This window comes from Octopus sinensis, linkage group LG15 (assembly GCF_006345805.1).
Source record: "Octopus sinensis linkage group LG15, ASM634580v1, whole genome shotgun sequence".
Taxonomy (NCBI): domain Eukaryota; kingdom Metazoa; phylum Mollusca; class Cephalopoda; order Octopoda; family Octopodidae; genus Octopus; species Octopus sinensis.
The window spans coordinates 52,917,933-52,933,529 of NC_043011.1; the positions used below are offsets into that span (position 1 = coordinate 52,917,933).

A 15,597-nucleotide genomic window follows, 5' to 3' on the forward strand; every position below is an offset into this window, starting at 1 on the left:
TTCTAATTTCAATTTACGTCAAGATCCATCGGCCCTTTCGCTCGAACTTGGGATCAATAATCAAAAATACGTAGCAGTAATATACTGAGGTACTATTCAATCGAATACGTCCCTTTGGCAATCAAAAGACACCACACTTTGTTAACAGGAGTCGGTATTAAATAATGATAATAATTATCTACGAACTCCGGATCAATAATCAAAAATACGTAGCAGTAATATACTGGGGTACCATTCAATCGAATACGTCCCTTTGGCAATCAAAAGACACCACACTTTGTTAACAGGAGTCGGTATTAAATAATGATAATAATTATCTACATTAGCACAAGGTTATTAATGTACGGGGGCGGGTGGGAGTGAATTGGAACAGTCGCAGTGTATTACTGGTACTTATTTTATGTGTCATGGAGTGATAAAAGAAATAAAAGGTTTGATGTTGTTATGAAGGCCAAACTTTTTAGGCTATAAATCAAATGCCATGTCTTAGTGGAGGTAAATATGTTCCAATTTCATATTTCTTCCACCTTAAAATTGTCAAGTTTCGTGTCTTTATAAGAGATGAATTATTGAACGCTAAATTCCTGGGATGTTGAAACAGTGGACCATTTTCACTTCACAGGTGATTCGAATTAAGTTTTTTCCACTTACTCTACTTAATGCCCCAGGGTAACAAAAAAAAAACACGACCATTACAACATTCCAAGAAAGACAACAAATTACATGGTCGTTACTCCCGATCTCCTCTCACTCTTATCATGAAAGACCCTAAGTTCGTGGATGTCACCCAGTTTACTCTTCAGTTTCATCAATCAAGGAGGACTACAAATTATACATGGGTGTTACCCCGTGACTTCTATTTTACGAGCATGGGAGGGCGACGACCTTTTCTGATTACTTAATTAAAATAAACTAGATTTATTATCTTTCAGTAATCGCTTTTATTATTTTATTGGTTTAGTTTAGACAACGGGATGGCAGAATCATTAGCACACTGGCAAAATACTTGGCAATAGTTCATCCATCTTCGAGTTCTAAGTTCAAATGCCACCAAGGTTGACTTTGCCTTTCATCCTTTCGGGGTCGATAAATTAAGTACCTGTAAAACAGTGGGGTCGATGTAATCAACTTATCCCCTCCCCACAGGATTTCAGGCCTTGTGCCTATAGTAGAATGGATTATTTTATTGGTTTAGTCATAAGACTGCGGACATACTGCAGCAAAGACATCAGGGAATTTTGTAGATCCAATCAATGACTCCGATATTGATTTCAGTCTTGTACTTATTTTGAAATGCTAAGTTCATCATCATCAGTTTAACATCCACTTTTCCATGATTGCATGGGTCATATAGAATTTGTTGAGGTGGAATTTTACAACCAGATGACCTTCCTCTCACCAACCCTCACCTGTTTCCATGTAAGGTAGTATTCCCCATGACCAGACATGTCTTTCATGAAAGATTGGAAACAAAGGATATCGCTTGCATGATGGTGACATTTGTTTACAACTGTTACAGGAAATCAAACTATGGAGGCACACTCACATACATACACACATACATGCATACATATATGCATATATATATATATATATATATATATATAGTTAATCCAAACATGAAAACACAAAGAGAAAACACAACAACACGAGGACGTAGAACAAGTATAGTGTTATTGGACGTTCAGGAAAGGAAAGAAAGAAGGAAGATATATATATACACAACAGGCTTCTTTCAGTTTCCATCTACCAAATCCACTCACAAAGCTTTGGTCTGTCTGGGGCTAATATAGAAGAAGTACTTTGGGCAAATGTCTTCTACTAAAGCTTGAACCTACATGGTCTTGGGTTCAGTCCCTCAGCATGGTACCCAAGATCATGTGGTTGGGAATCATAAAGCCACGCCTGTCCCTATTGGACATAAAGACACAAAACATAAACAATATCTGCTTTTAGTTTTATGTAAACATAAACACAGGTGCATGTGAGTGTACACACATACATTCATATGCATACACACTTACTATGTCTGCCAAATTCCACTTAGAAAGTATTGATCAACCTAAGATTACTGTGGCCGTTCGCCAGCCTCGTCTGGCACGTAAAAAGCATCCACTACACTCACGGAGTGGTTGGCGTTAGGAAGGGCATCCAGCTGTAGAAACACTGCCAGATCCGACTGGGCCTGGTGCAGCCTTCGGGCTTCCCAGACCCTGGTCGAACCGTCCAACCCATGCTAGCATGGAAAGCGGATGTTAAACGATGATGATGATGATGACACTACCCAAGTTGATGTGCATTGAAATTCATCTTGGAACCATGTGGCTGCAAAGCAGACTTATTAACAACAGAGCTATATCTGCACCTTGGCGATACTGCTTTTCTTAAGATCCTGCTGTCGTTAACAATTGGAAAATCTAAATTTTGTGACCTGAACATGCGAATGTTAATTATTCAAGTGCCATCCAATCAAAATTCTCCTTGACATTAAATATTTGGCTGATGGTCAAGAATGTGTTCCGAATCTGTCAAAAGCGTTTCATTATTTACCAAAGTAGTTTACATTCTCATAAATAAAAAGACCATTACACAATTACACATACGTATTCATACATGCATAATAAATCTATTGGAGTGTATGTGTGTGTATATATATATATATATATAATATACATACAGATACAGGTTTGTTCTCAAAGTCTATATATGTGCAAGCAAAAGCAAGTTTATCTGTATGCACATATATATATATATGTGATATATATGTATATGTATTTACACTTTGTGTGTGTATATACTTACACTTATGCGTGTGCATGCGTATCGAGATAAATTAGTAATATATTTATCTCACGCCTTCATACAATACTCAGTCGGTGAGCTTATGTGATTAAAAGTGTTTGTTATTGCGTGGATTTATTGACCTATTTGATCAGAAAGACTTGTATCTGTCCACGATACCTGGAGTAAATGAGACAATGTGATTTTTGTTTCTCACATAGGTACAAAGCCTGAGTGGAGGCGCAATGGCCCAGTGGTTAGGGCAGCGGACTCGCGGTCATAGGATCGCGGTTTCGATTCCCAGACCGGGCGTTGTGAGTGTTTATTGAACGAAAACGCCTAAAGCTCCACGAGGTTCCGGCAGGGGATGGTGGTGATCCCTGCTGTACTCTTTCACCACAACTTTCTCTCACTCTTTCTTCCTGTTTCTGTTGTACCTGTATTTCAAAGGGACCGGCCTTGTCACTCTAGAGAGTCACGCTGAATATCCCCGAGAACTACGTTAAGGGTACACGTGTCGGTGGAGTGCTCAGCCACTTACACGTTAATTTCACGAGCAGGCTGTTCCGTTGATTCGGATCAACCGGAACCCTCGTCGTCGTAACTGACAGAGTGCTTCTATCCACAAAGCCTGAAGTTTGGGGGAGGGGGTTAGTCAGTCACAATGATATCAGTATTTCACTGGTACTTCATTTCATCAACCTGAAAGGATGAAAAGCAGAGTCAACTTCGGTGAAATTTGAGCTTGGCATGTCATCAGCATCATCGGTGTCGTCATTGTCGTCGGCTTTATCCCATATCTGAAAATTTAGTTTCTTTGCTGAAAGCTTCCTTTATTGTGACAGCATTGATGGCTATATAGATCAATTCTTGCATAGAAGAGTCGATGGCATTGACTGCATGGTAATGAAGCTATCATCGTCATCATCATTTAATGTCCGTTTTCCATGCTTGCATGGGTTGGAGGGTTTGACCAGGAGGCTGCACCAGGCTCCAGTCTGATCTGGGAATGTTTCTACAGCTGGATACCCTTCCGAACGCCAACCACTCCAAGAGTGTAGTGTGTGTTTTTATGTGCCACCAGCACAGAGGCCAGTCAGGCAGCACTGGCATCGACCACTTGCCTTGATCAGAAATAAGGCGGCAAGCTGGCAGAAACGTTAGCATGCCGGACGAAATGCTTAGCAGTATTTCGGCTGCCACTACGTTCTGAGTTCAAATTCCGCCGAGGTCAACTTTGTTTTTCATCCTTTCAGGGTCAATAAATTAAGTACCAGTTAGGCACTGGGGTCAATGTAATCGACTTCATATCTTTGTCTGTCCTTGTTTGTCCCCTCTATGTTTAGCCCCTTGTGGGCAATAAAGAAATAAGAAATATGGCTTTAGCTAACTTGAAATCATGACTACCAATCCATGTAGTCCAATAATGAATTCACACAGCTACTGTACAATTCACATAAAATAATGTACTCATAGATACACAATGCAAATACAAAAGACTGGATGAATATGGTTGGAACATCTATGGATCATAGATGGGTTACTAGGCCAGGACTAACTTAGATCTAAACAGCAGCAACAAGGATTCATTCACTTCTTAGTATAATGATTTCCTTCTTTGTTGAACCCTTTGGCATTTAAACTGGCCGTTTCTGGCCCAATTATTCTACCTGTTTTATTTTATGCTCCAAACAGCTAGATCTGGCTTGTCACACCTACCCTACAACGTCATTCTAAAATAAGTCACATCGAAATTGAAATCAAATTCGATGACTGGCATCCGTGCTAGTGGAACACTAAGAGTACCATACGAGCGTGATTATTGCCAGCAACAAGCTGGCCACCGTGCCGATGGCACGTAAAAAGCACCAATCGAGTGTGATTGTTACCTACGTCGCCTTACTGGCACTTGTGCTGGTGGCACGTGAAAAAACATTCGAATGAGGTCGTTGCCAGTGCCGCTGGACTGGCTCCTCTGCAGGCGGCATATAAAAAGCACCATTTTAGCGTGGCTGCTGCCAGTACCGCCTGACTGGCCCTCGTGCCGGTGGCATGTAAAAGCACCCACTACACTCTCGGAGTGGTTGGCCTTAGGAAGGGCATCCAGCCATAGAAACTCTGACAGATCAGATTGGAGTCTGGTGCAGCCATCTGGTTCGCCAGACCTCAGTCAAATCGTCCAACCCATGCTAGCATGGAAAGCAGACATTAAACGATGATGATGATGATTACAATTTCAAAGCTACGAGATACTGCATGAATAATTCAAGACAGAGTGAATAAGTAAACATTACATTTGACTGAGTAATCTGAAGGCTTACAGGTTACAATCCAGATTGTGCAGAAGTACTGATACAGTGGAGGCACATGGGTTAGTGGTTAGAGTGCTGGACTCCTGATCACAAGATTGTGGTTTTGATTCTTGGGCCGGGTGATGGTTTGTGCTCTTGAGCAATACACTTCATTTTACGATGCTCCAATCCACCCAACTAGCAAGCATAGGTATTTACACAGAATTGATTATGGAAAACAACAGTTTACAAAAGGAATGAAGTGAGATATACAAATAGGAAGGGGCAGCCACTTTGGGCCAATCAAGAAACCCCAACAGATCCAAGATTGTTCCTGGCTATTGAGAGGAAGTGCCCTCTTCTGACTACATTCTCAAGCCTACAAGCAAATGCTGAGAGTTGGTCCTTTCTCTTCATTCTCCCATTTTCCAGCAAATTTTTTGTAGAGCAGCACCTTTCCCACTATCCTCACATTCCTCTTGAAGAAATTCAGTTGAGAGTTTGGCCAGGAAAAAATATCTGTCAGCAATCCTTTCAGTCTTGTCCACTAAATCATCTCTCTCACCATAGCCATCAGATAAGAGTTCAGAACTGGCTGCCCTGAGGATGGCTACAAATAAGTTGTGATGTTCAACCTTACTGAAAGTTTTTGGTTGATCCCGTTTCATCAAAATCCCATCAAATTCAGATTTGTTACCCACACTCTCTATACTATTCTATATTTTTGAGATGAGAATATGACAAAAACTGTGTGTACTCTATCCCATGCAGTTGTGGTAGGTTAAACAAAGGCAAAACATGCCACCCCACCCCTTAAAGTAAGGGAAGAGGAATATTGTAAAGTTGTGACAGGTATAGCTGTTGAAAAATCAGGTATAGCTGATCATGTATGGAAAAACGGAAACCATATCCCACTGTGGGATGAACATAATAATCGACTGAGAACACCACTAGACAATACGAAAATTAAAAGAGGCTGCATATATGCTAGGATACAATAACCTCCTAAGTAGACCTAGTACAGATATGACTGTAATATGGAAACCAGTATTAACAAACAATAAAATACTAGGTTTATAAGCCCTAAAATTCACTCTATAATTGCCCACAGGCATATAGCATAGTGGATAAGCGTACAAGCTACCGACCCTCAGATTCTAAGCTTAATCTCAGGCAGGGACTTGAAAAAAAATAGTATCAACAGAAAAATTACGTCAGCATCATACCTTAGGAATGAGAACAGTGTACCCCATTAGACAAATAAAGGGTTGGGTTTGAAATTCCACCAGAGCACCTGATGAAAGCTGGAGAGTACATCAGCCGAAACATTGTGATAACAACAAACATTGTAAATAATGTACACACTCTCTATAGTGTATCCGAGGTAGGTCTGAGGCCACAAATTTGGGAGCAGGTGCAGTCATTTTCATTAGCTCTAGTACTTAACTCATCATCATCATTTTACATCCATTTTCCATACTGGCATGGGTTAGATGGTTTGACCAGTACTGGTAAACCAGAGTGCTGCTCCAGTCATCTATTTTGGCTTGGTTTCTATCACTAGATGCTCTTCCTGATGCCAACCAGGATGTTTTTTACATGTCACCTACAAGGGTGCCTTTCACATGTCACCAGCACAGGTGCCTTTTAGGTGTCACCAGCATTGGCCATGACCATGATTTCACTTAGCTTGATGTGTCTTCTCGAGCACAGCAAATCACCAGATGTCTCAGTCACTACTCCTGTGAAAGATTATCTTTATTTTTAATGTTCTCTGCAAGAATAAAAGGCAAAGTTGGTGTTGAGGGAATTTGAATAGAATCTGGAATTAGCCAAGGAACTGAAAAAACTGAAGGACATGGGTGTAAAATTCATTCCTTTCGTAATAGAAGCTCCGAGAACATCTGCTAACTTAGTTAGTTAGTTAGTTAGTTAATTTGGCTCAAAAGCAAATAGCAAGACCATGTAGGGGGACATGGAGTTAAGTACAGGGTGGTGTTCATGTAAAGAGTTCAGGCCACTTGAGGTCAAGGGAGGCTTTGAACAAAGCGGGAGTCGGCATCTTCACCATCTCGTCTGGCAGCTTGTTCCACGGATCCGCAACCCGGACGGAGAAAGCTCCTCTCCTTCAATTGAGATGAAATCGTCGCAGGTAGAGCTTTTCGGAATGACCCCGCAGCTGACGCTCTGGAGCAGGAGTGAAGAACAGCTCTTTCGAGAGGTTACACTTTCCGCTTATGAGTGAAACTTTTATCTAAATATGACCAGGATGACCTGTTGCAATTTGTCCTATTTCTCATTTGCACTTTTGGAAAAACAAGGCAAAAACCTCGTTAGTTTGAATTGACCAAGAAGATATGTGAGTTTTTGCATTCCCATCTTCTATCATTCACTCTCACACAGTCCCTGCAGGCATCCAAAATTCCATCCCAGTTTCCCAATGTCACTAATGAGCAATGTTCCTAGAAACAGTTCTTAATAACTGAAGAAATCAAATCTGCCTGCTCCAGTTGGAGCATAAATGACCCACCACTTTCCCTCATTGCTGCTCACCACAACCACCAATTCAAATTCCAGGTCTCAGAAAACTGTATAATAATTGTAATGCTTTGATTGTAGTTGTTGTTTAATCCTTAGCGAGCTCAGATCTTGTAGGCTTATGATCAAAGATATTCCTGCCAAGACCATCTCATCTTTTATTTTGACATAGTGTATCAAAAATTTATCATCATCGTCATCTTCCTGTGTCTTGTACAACCATTCATTGAGGTGCTACTCTAAATGCACTGACAGCCAGAAATTGCCACTGACCTCTGCTCTTCATCATATACAGAAGGGCCACTGTTCTAGTCCTTAATATTGTTTGTTCCTTCTCGAGCCATGCCTGGCTCACAAGAACCGGTTTCCTTGGTGTATAGGTTCCCCACCTGGACAGGACACCGGTCCGTCGCAGGTGAGCTGCAAAATGTAGGAGGAAAGAGTGAGAGAAAGTTGTGGTGAAAGAGTCAGCAGAAGTTCACCATTACCTTCTGCCGGAGCCGTGTGGAGCTTAGGTGTTTCACTCATAAACACACACATCGCCGTGTCTGAGATTCGAACCTGCGATCCCTTGACAGCGAGTCCGCTGCTCTAACCACTAGGCCATGTGCCTCCAGAGTCCTTAATATTGATAGAGCAGGATTCTCTATGTCTGTTTCTTCTTTATTTTCTTCAGCTGTTCTCTGGAGAATGATTTGGACAGAGAGTTGTGGTATCTATATCAAATAAGCTTTTGATACTTGACTGCAACGAGTGCTTCCTGCTTACCATCTTATTTGGTGACTTACTGCCTGACAAAGCTGCTGTGCTCTGATCTCTTTATGAGATACATAACAACCTTATATAGACATGTGATAAAATACCTGTTTCTTCATTACATATCAGCTGTACAGCTCCAGTTTCCATACCCATACTGAAGGATCAAAGCCATTAACCCTTTCATTACTGTATTTATTTTGAGATGCTCTGTGTTTCTTTCAATTACTTTAACCCTTTCGTTACCAGCCCGGCTGAAACTGGCTTTGGCTCTGAGTACAAATGTCTTGTTTTCCTAAGTTTTGAACTAAAATCTTCCACTAAACCTTAGTCACAATTTATGTTCCTGACAATGGCTGAATGGTAACTAAGTTATTTTACTAAATTCTTTGTTATCATCATTCATCATCATCATCGTTTAACGTCCGCTTTCCATGCTAGCATGGGTTGGACGATTTTGACTGAGGGCTGGCGAACCAGATGGCTGCATCAGGCTCAAATCTTGATTTGGCAGAGTTTCTACAGCTGGATGCCCTTCCTAATGCCAACCACTCCGAGAGTGTAGTGGGTGCTTTTTATGTGCCACCAGCACGGGGCCAGTTAGACAGTACTGGCAACAACCTCACTCGAATCCTTTTACACATGCCCCCAGCACAAGTTAAATGAAACTCAACATTTATCTCCGCATACACCACACCAAGAAGACGTACTCCCTCTACTCTATAATGAGTAGCTGTGTAGCTTTCCTACAGCAAGAAATCTGCTCTGGCCCTTCTCTCTCACTTTCACCCCTCATTCTATAGCATATAACCCTACTCAGTCAAACAAGATCTTAGTGTTGCAGGCATCATGGTAGCATCCCTTAATACTGGTTCCACAAGCAAGTGCAAGCTGTAAAACAGTTGGCATTAGGAAGGACATCCAGACATAGAAACCATGCTAAAGCAATGGAGCACAATCTCGTCTTTGAACATGTCATATAACACAACCAATGATAGCTTGGAACATGGACATTAAATGGTATGTGTGTGTATGCATACAAAAGAATTGTCTATATAATCACACATTCATCACTACCACAGCTAGGGTAAAGCAGTTAAACTGACATGATGCCATTAGCAGTTAATAATAAATATATTTAATAATATATTTAATAATATATTTAAAGTAATTGAAAGAAACACAAAGCATCTCAAAATAAATACAGTAACAAAAGGGTTAAATATAACAAAGAACTTAGTAAAATAACTTAGTTATCATTAAGCTAGTGTTAGGAACGTAAATTGTGACTAAGGTTTGGTGGAAGATTTTAATTCAAACCTTATGAAAACAAGACATTTGTACTCAGAGCCAGAGCCGGTTTCAGCCGGGTTGGTAATGAAAGGGTTAAGAACTTATACATTTTGAGTTTCATTGAAAAGCTAATGGGAAGTATCTTTTCAATATAACATTCATTTTCATTGTTGCAGCTAAGGCCAGGTCATGTCTTGATTTTATAAGTTGATAGCAGACATACCTGGCATTGCTCGGAATTTAAATGGATTAGTTTGTATATATGGTACAGTTAAGTTGAAATATGTGATACGGGGAAGAGCAGCATTGATGACAAAACATTTTTTGAGTAAATGAAGGGCTAATTTAACTAAGTGACATGTGTCTGTTTGGAAGATTTCAATCCCTAAGTTTGTCATGGAAAAGTGGGTGTGAAATACGTGATTTCTGAATGCACCAAAAAGCTCTCAGTGGATATACTCTCCTTTGTAGCTGTCGATGCTGCCACTACCATGCTGAACAATCAACTGACACAGGAACTACACCTGCATGATAAATTAAGCCAGTGGGCATGCCCAACCGTACCACATGAGGGAAATCTACATGAAAGAAATGATGTGGTAAGTGGGGGTGGATTAGCTGAAGCTGTTAATGTAGCGTTTCCGGCCAGGCGAATACTATGCTGCTCATTGCTTTTCATTGCTCTTACAGTAGCTAGGCCTCTCCTATTCATTATAGCCCTACATGCCATCACAAATTAATGTAAGACTGGCTGTCCACGGGAACTCCTATATGCTGGTGATCAAATTATCATCAGTATGGCTGAAACAAATAAAAGAATAAAAATATATAGATATAGTAAAAAGCACCATTCAAGCGTGGTTGATGCCAGTGCTGGCTGGCTGGCCCCATGCTGGTGGCACATAAAAGGTACCCACTACACTTTCAGAATGGTTGGCATTAGGAAGGGAATCCAGCTGTAGAAACCTTGCCAGATCAGACTGAAACCTGGTGCAGCCTCCTGGCTTTACAGTCCTCAGCCAAACCATCCAACCCATGCCAGCATGGAAAGCAGACGTTAAACGATGATGATGATGATGTCAATCCAGGCAAAATACTTCACATGCTCTCTGTTAAAGCAAATGCATCAGGCTAACAAAATGTTTTTAGATTAGTAAAGAACTCCAGGTAATCTTAAGGCAAGGTCCAATGTTGAAGTCCATCACAAGTCAATTTTGTCAATCCATGGTGGCATTCACCAATTAAACAGGTCTTTTTCACAGAGTGATATACAAGAAAGACACAAATAATGAGCTTTACGAGGAGTGTTCATTAAAGATTTCCTCCTAACCCACTTCTGGTTATTACCGGAAACGGAACTTGTACAGGTATAATCATACATGTCTCTGCATGTCACATTGTAAATTGCAGCTTTCCTATAGTATTCATTTGTCTTTTATGGCTGCTGAAGTGGATTAAGGTGTTACAATGGAGGCAGTATAATGTAGATCAGTGATCAGGTTATTATACTTGAATCATCATACACCAAAAGTGACTTTTGATGAGATGAAAGAAATTTACAGTAACGATGCACCATCATACTATGTAGTCAAGTACTGGCATCGCCAGTTCAAATGTGGTTGAACATCAGTGGAAACTACTCCTATTCCAGGATGACAACACCATCCATAAAGTGGCATACACCATTTTGGAAGATTGCCACATAACTATTTGGTAACTAGCTCCAAGAAGTGAAGATAAATGTAGGATCCATGGTAAAAAAATCAATCATTCACAACCATTTGCATATGCAGAACTTGTGTGCACGATGGATTCCTCGGATGCTCACACCTTTTCGGAAGCAGGAATAAGTCAGATGCACCCAGGCTCTTTTGGCAATGTGCCAAGAAAGTAAGGAGGACTTTTTCGGCAGACTTATTACACAGGATGAAACATGGGTCCATCACTATGATCCTGAGACTAAAGTCCAGTCAAAGCAATGGAAGCATGATAACTCACTACCTCCAAAGAAGGCTCGTGTCCAACCCTCAGCAGGCAAGGTGGTGCTCAGTCTTTTGGGATTGGCACAGAGTAGTGATGATGGATTTTCTGGCAAAGGGCACCACAATTAACTGGGCATATTATGCTTCTCTGCTGCAGAAATTGCAGGGTGCCATCAAAGTAAAGAGATGTGGCATGCTGACCAAAGGAGTCTGTCTCCTCCAAGACAATGCCTCAGTTCACAATGTGCATGTTGCCCAGATGAAAGCACACTCCTGCAGCTATGAAATCCTTCCTCATCCCTCTTACTCCCCTGACCTCACACCATCTGACTACCACCTCTTTGCAACCATGAAGTGTTTTTTGAAGAGGAAAGCACTTTTGGGAGGTAAAGTCCTCGCTCCAGATGCAACCTACCGACTTCTACAGACAAGGTCTTCATATCTGCATAAAGCAATGGGAGAAGTGTGTCACCATTGGTGGTAGTTATGTAGAGAAGGACTAATAATTATGCCAAGTTTTGTTTATCCTAGTCTCTGGAAAGTGGGTCAAAGGAAATATTTAATGAACACCCCTTATACATATTTCTTTATTTATGAATCTCTGACTTAAAACTGTTTCTGATATGCATTATAGCTGCATCAATGGTTCTATTTACTCAATTTGTCTATTGATTGACCGAAAAAAATTGAATAACCTCAATAAATGCTATCATCATTGGAATCTGCACATTGAACAAGTGAGAGAGAGAGGGAGGTAGTGAATTAGTAGCTGTTAGAATATTGGATAGACTATCCTGCAATATTTGTAATAGTCAAGGCAGCGTGCTGACAGAATCATTAGTATGCTGGGCAAAATGCTTTAGTGGCATTTTGTCTGTCTTGACATTCTGAGTTCAAATTCCTTAGCATTTTATCCCTTCAGGGTCAATAATATAAGTATCAGTTGAATATTGGAGTCAGTGTAACCATCTTATCCCTTCCCTAAAATTGCTGCCCCTGTGCCAAAATTTGAAACCAATGTTTGTAGTGGCTGTGTGATAAGTAGCTTGCTTACCACCCACATGGTTCCAGGTTCAGTCCCTCTGCGTGACACTTTGGGCAAGTGTCTTCTACTATAGCCTCGGGCTGACCAAAGCCTTGTGAGTGGATTTGGTAGACGGAAACTGAAAGAAGCTTGTTTTATATATATATGTGTGTGTCTGTGTTTGTCCCCCAACATCGCCTGATAACCGATGCTGGTGTGTTTACGTCCCCATAACTTAGCGGTTCGGCAAAAGAGACCAATAGAATAAGTACTAGGCTTACAAAGAATAAGTCCTGGGGTCGATTTGCTCATCTAAAAGCGGTGCTCCAGCATGGCCGCAGTCAAATGACTGACACAAGTAAAAGAGTAAAAAAAAAAGTAAAAGAGTACTTCTTCTTGCTGAGTTGTGCTGAGGTTAACTTTACCTTCTTTCCTTCCATATTGGGTTCATAAATATATACCAGTCTGGTGAGGCACTCTTTCCCTCTCACCAAAACTGCACTCTGTCTCTTCTTCTGCATCAAGGATAGTGGGGTCAGGGAGGTGTCTGCATCTGCTTATGACTGTATGCGCTTCAAGAAAACCATTAATCGAAGCATTGTAGTTATTGATACTAAGTGATTCATTATAAGAGAGTGGTGGCTTGTAAATAAAGGTTGGCAATAAAAAGGGTATCCAACCATAGAGAATCTGCCTCGACAAATTCCATCTGACCTATGCAAACGTGGGAAAGTGGATGTGAAAATGATGATGATACATTTATATAGATAATGATGTACGCACGCACATATATGTTTACAAACATGCATGCATACATATAAACATGTATACATATGTACTAACACAAGTGTATATATATATATATATATTTACACCAACACCTACATACACTCACACACACACACACACTTATAAACGCATTTGCATGCATACATAGAAACACATATATGTATTACATAAATACATCTGTGCAAACACCTACACGCATGCACACATACACACACACACACACACACACAAGATTACTATCGCCATCACAACCTTTCCAGTGCTGGGTAATGTGTCAGTTGACATTTTGTGTTTGTGTTAAACATGTCTTGGACTTCATTCTGTAACAGTACAAAGGTTTCTCCATCAAATGGTCTTTCATGGTTTTAAAGATTGAGATAAGAAAATAATGAAAATGTTGCTAGATTTATTTTTGCATGCAGTTATAAAATACCAATTTATTTCTGTTATTGCACGGTTTAGTTAAATATCAAATCTAATGAGTGAAGATGTTTAAATGACGGCCTTTTTTTACTTACTTGTTTAAATGACGGCCTTTTTTTTCTTGTTTAAATGACGGCCTTTTTTTTTCTTACTTGTTTAAATGACGGGTGTTTTTTTTCTTAGTTGTTTACTGATAGGAGGATGATCTGGGTGTTTTTGGCAAAGATTGTTTTTGTTTGTAATTTTTCCTTCAGTTTTTTCTTCTTTAACCTTAAATTCTAACTTCAACAGCAACTCTTGTTTTTAATGACTCGTTTTTTTTTTAAATTCCCTTATTGTGTCCTTTTTATTTATTTATTTTTTACTCATTTATATTTAAATTTTTATATTTGCTTCCCCTTTTTGTTAGTCTTCGATTATTCTTTATTTAATTAATTTTTTATTCTTTTATTTCTTTCCTAAGTTTTTGTTATATTTGTCTTCTTTGTTCTTTTATTCTTCCTTTTTTATTCCTTTACTTTCATCTTTTTTATTTTCATTTTCTCCTTTCATTTTTTTCTTTCTCCTTTCTCTCCTATTTTGATGCATATATCTCCCTACCACATGCACACACACACACACACACACTCACTCACACACATATTTACATCTATATAATATGTGTGGTTTTCATCCAATCACAACCATGGAGATTTATTGAACCTCTTGTTCATCTTTAATACAGGATGTCCACATAAACACTCCCAGCTGTGTTGCTGTGGAGTGGTGACCATCGTGGATTTCTTTGCATTCACAGCAAGGATGAGAAATCACCTGAAAATAATAAATCTTTACTACCCACAAGGGGCTAAACATAGAGGGGACAAACAATGACAGACATAGGTATTAAGTTGATTACATTGACCCCACTGCGTAACTGGTACTTAATTTATCGACCCCGAAAGGATGAAAGGCAAAGTCGACCTCGGCGGAATTTGAACTCAGAACGTAAGGGCAGATGAAATACGGCTACGCATTTCGCCTGGTGTGCTAACGTTTCTGCCAGCTCGCCGCCTGAAAATCACCTGAAAATAAAAGAAAATATTATTGTCCAGGAAGCTGTGGACACCATATTTATCAATATATTTGAATTACTTTAGATATCACAATGTCATGAAATCAAGGAGTGTTTTTGTGGACAGCTTGTTTTTAACTGTGCATATATCAGTGGATGAACACCACTGTTGGCCGCTTCTCACAGATATCTGGTACTTATTACTCTCAACTACATGAACTGAAGTAGTGTAGAATACAGTATCATGGCTTAGCAACACCAGGAAACAAAAAAGTGAAACATTTCTTTGTTTCTTTCTCTCTCTCTCTCTCCCCCCTCTCTCTCTCTCTGTATGTATATATGTGTGTGTATACATATATGTGCATATGCATATATATATGTGTGTGTGTGTGTATGTATATGTGTATATATATATATGTGTGTATATATATATGTATATGTGTTTATATATAGGTATATGTGTGTATATATGTATATATATATGCCAACTTCACTGTACTCATTGCCAATCCTAACCTTACTAACAGCCTCTCTGTAAAGGGCCTGTACAGCCCTTATTAACCATTCGTTAATCTCCATTTTCTGCATCACCCACCAAATAAGGGATCGGGGGACCCTGTCAAAGGCTTTCTCCAAGTCCACAAAAGCTAAGTATAGGGGTTTATC

General features: G+C 39.9%; 1 protein-coding gene across 3 annotated transcripts in view; it reads left to right on the forward strand.

The window, feature by feature from the left end:
• LOC115219727 (lebercilin) overlaps window positions 1-15,597 on the forward strand; it is a 56,191-nt gene that overhangs the window by 2,050 nt on the left and 38,544 nt on the right. The window lies entirely within an intron of this gene.